The 4013-nt window shown below is 40.2% G+C and overlaps 1 pseudogene across 1 annotated transcript; it reads left to right on the top strand.

Moving 5' to 3' along the window:
- The first annotated feature begins 2081 nt into the window (after positions 1–2081).
- Positions 2082–3905, top strand: LOC144514289 (uncharacterized; annotated as a pseudogene). Its single transcript, XR_013501302.1, has 5 exons — positions 2082–2138; positions 2244–2306; positions 2720–2983; positions 3254–3714; positions 3843–3905. The product of XR_013501302.1 is annotated as an uncharacterized LOC144514289 (transcript).
- The last annotated feature ends 108 nt before the right edge of the window (positions 3906–4013 follow it).

Genomic DNA, 4013 nt, shown 5'->3' with positions numbered 1-4013 from the left:
TCGTTACGTCGTGGTGCCGTGGTTCGAGTGACGAACGGAAGGGTTATTATCTCGCTTGTACAGTAACTAACTTCTCCGCGGTGGGAGATAGCAGTGTAGCATTACAGTTTCAATAAGCTACGGTATCAAACACAACATACAGTATATCAACAAGTACGTGATCCAGTACTTTCACAGCAATACATTGGACTCGGTGGTCACAATCACATTGATAGTAAGACATTTGCAACAGTAGCACTTACTAATTAATTACATTCAATGCAGTAACAAGTTGCAGCAATAGCGGTTACTGTAAACAAAAACGGATCTGTCTCTCACTTGTCAGTGATTCACGGAAAAAAATGGTTTCTCTCCAAAGGCAGCGAAGAGCCAGATCAGTCGATTCGTTAAGAAAAGCGGCGTCCCTGTTGTCCGATTTCTTGTAGAGAAAACATTGTTTTCTCTTCTGCAGAGATGAAACACTGATGCATGTTTCCACAGGATCCAGGGTGTTCCCAGAACACCAAAAATAGTCCACTCGTCCAACGTTTGTTGACTGCGTGCCGTCATTCAGCAACAGAAAAGCACAGAGGAGAGCACCCTTTAGCAGCTTTCGCGTGCAGTGGATGACAATGAGAAGTTAGACCAGACCAGACCAGACCAGACCAGAGTATTTATATATTATACTATAGTATTTATATCCCCGGTCATTTGGGCACAGACCCCTGCTGCGTTCAGGGACCCTGGCCAATAGGGAATCAGAGTTCTTGAAGGTGACATGTAGGTGTGAACTCCACTTCTGTAGTTCTTTTAGACCTTCGTCCATCTTTTCTCATGGACGTGTGACTTTTAGGCTTTTACAGTTGCATGGAGGCCGCATTCTCTTTGTTTGAAAAGGGCGCTCAGGTGCATGTGGGACATGTGGTTTCCTTTGTTTCAGAGGTCACATGCTCTGAGATCTTTGTTTAAAAGATAGTGTTTAACCACACTGCTCGGTTCCCAACAGAGGTCACTTCTCATTTCCCTTTACCTGCCAAAAACAGTGTTTTATTTTAACCATATTTTACCCCCGCAACAGTTTTGAAGACGCAGAGGTCATCCACCTGCAGATCAGGGTAGATCTGGGCAGTTACAGTGTGTTTTTTATTGGTCCTCGTGAACACACAGCTATAGTTTCAAAACAGTGTTTAAAACCTCTCTTCAGTCTGAACCTGGTGGATCTTTGTGTGAGAAACACGGTATGTGTTTATTCATTGATTAAGATTGAGAATATCGGGTTTTCGATTAAAACGTGGTTCTTTCTCTCTGGCTATTTAGCACTAAACCAGCAATAATTCAAACTGGACAAAGGACGCTCTCCATTAAAGTTCTGTTTTTTTAGCACAAGAAATTTCCAAAATCAGTGGCTAAAAAGTGAGTTTTTCATTATCATATTTTTTTAGTCTTTAGTCACATGGAACAACCGTTTTTTTCTATATAAATATTACTATATTTCAGAATAAAAACCCAAAGACTTGATGTAGTAGGCCCATGATGAGGACATGGCTGTATCTCGGAAACTACAGAGCACAATCAAGTATTTGTATCTCTGATATTCAAATGGAAGACATTTAAGAAACACAATGCTAGCGCTTTTGCTAACTTTGACTATAGTAAGTAGTATAGTAAGATTTTTTTTAATGTGATCTAAAATTTTCAAAGTTGTACTGTTAGATACTTAACCAAAGTATGTCTGTACCAGATTTCAAGACTTAATACCAATGAGAACAAATGTGTCATTTTTCCTTATCATACTAAATACAGTCTTTTGGCACAAGAAGGTTAATATATTAGTGTTGACTCTGGCTCTGAGGACAGCAGTGTCTGATGGCAGCTGTGATGCTGGACCAGCGTTTTCTACTTATGTTTAAGGTTAGCCACCTGTCTTTGATCTCTAGCATGCACACTTGTCTTTTTTTAGGTTTACACCAGTATTATTATTATCTGGACTATAGCAGTTCTGCCTCACATAGATATTTGTAGATAAACATTATTAAACCAGAAATAATGCAGACAGGAAGGGGAGGTTCTGAGGTACATCATGTGCTGTATTTCAGTCTGTTGCTCAGACAGTCAGCAGGAAGACAGCATGGGGGTCACAGCTCTCTGCATAAGACTGTGTGAGTACTGAAACTTTGTATCACTATTTTACTTATCTTTTCTTTTAGCCAGTGGACAAATATCTGTTTTATTTGACAAACCGCTCTCTTCATGTGTCTCTCCAGGGATGGACATGTTGGTCCTGCTGCTTGTAAGAGTTGACCACAGTTACTTTGCTCAGAAAGCTAGTAAGTTGGATTTAAATAATTAGCTGGATACTCATTTTGAACACTCAGTTTGTGCTTGGCTGTGTGATATTATGAATAATTATCTTATCGTTGTTTCTTTATTAACTGCTGAAATGTGTCTTTTTTTTATACCTTAGCAACAAAGAGACCAAGAAAGATGAACTATGTAATCATGACATTGTAATCACAGTACTCTGAATGCAAGCAGACCTTGACCAAGTTATCCTGCTGCTCCACAAACTGCTAAGAGTACCTTAAAATGTAGATGTTTTAATTCTATGCTGTTAATACTAATGTAAAGATTTGTCTTGTTTTTTTGTAAATGCTAGTCTAGACCAGCTCTATATGAAAAAGTGTCCCGAGATAACTTGAATATTTGATTTGATTGCTCACTTTCTGTGTGTCCGTCTCAGATGCGGCTTTTCCTCGCGTTTTTCCAGACAGACTGCAGTTTTTTGAATATGAGAATGTCAGTGTGATCTGTCAAGAGTTAGGTGGTTTGACTGAATGGCGAGTGATGAGGAGGCTGAACGATAGAAATCCAACAGATTCTTATACCTGGAACTCATCAGCACCATCCTGCACCATGTATCCCACCTTTAAAAAACACAGTGGAGAGTACTGGTGTGAAGATGCAGAAGGGAACAAACGCAATGCTGTCAACATCACCATCAATGGTATGCTTAGCAAATAATCATGTGTCTGCACGACTTAAGAGACTCATGTTCATAAACCATGCAATTTCATTTCCCTTAGTTTGATTTATTCATTTCCCTATTAATCATTTCCGGCTTGAAAAGTCCTGTACGGGTTACTGTTCCTTTCAACAATATCATTTCATTCATGCCAAATACAGGAATGGTCCCTTTCTTCCTTGTTCAGAGACTGGTTGTTTTCTACTAAACATTCATGTTCAACATTAAATCTGTTTTTATCACACTGACCAGCTGGTTCTGTGATCCTGGAAGTTCCTGCCAGTCCTGTTGTGGAGGGAGACAACGTGAGTCTTTATTGTAGAAAGAAGGCTTCTCAGTCAAATCACATAGCTGATTTCTACAAAGATGGATCCACACTCAGGGACCTTGTATTCAAACAACATGACCATCCAAAATGTTTCCAAGTCTGATGAAGGACTCTACAAGTGCAGGATCTCTGGAGCGGGGGAATCACCACAGAGTTGGCTGACTGTTTTAAAAGAAAGTAAAGGTGATGAAGGCATGTTTAATAACTCCATTCCAGCAGCCGACGAAGAGACCCGTCTTTCCAGTCGCCCCCCTAATCTGCCCTCCCTGCTCTGGATTGTTGTTGGTGTTTCATTGGTGGCTCTAATGCTGTTGGTGATGGGACTTCTTCTCCGCAGGAAACACAGGGGTACAGCAACACTGTCTCCCAGAAATGACATGTACAAGTAAATGACTTGATTGATTCACGTCTCTCGCCTCTGCTTTTTTTACCTCCTCTGCTCTTCATTCTGTACACGTTCCTGTTCTTTTCTAGTTTTTCTATTAATGGCATTTGGTCTTGTCTGTTCTCCAGTATTGGGCTGTTTGTCGTCTGGAAAACAAACAGCAGGATCGCACTCACCTGCACATCCTACAGGTGAGAAAAAGCCAAGATGTAGCATTGCAAACATCACATACAAAATGTTAACATATTAACACATTGACTGCATGTTAACAAACTCCCTTTACAGTCTCATAGCTTCAG

Source organism: Sander vitreus, unplaced genomic scaffold (assembly GCF_031162955.1).
Source record: "Sander vitreus isolate 19-12246 unplaced genomic scaffold, sanVit1 ctg532_0, whole genome shotgun sequence".
Classification (NCBI taxonomy): domain Eukaryota; kingdom Metazoa; phylum Chordata; class Actinopteri; order Perciformes; family Percidae; genus Sander; species Sander vitreus.
This window is presented reverse-complemented; position numbering and strand designations above follow the sequence as displayed.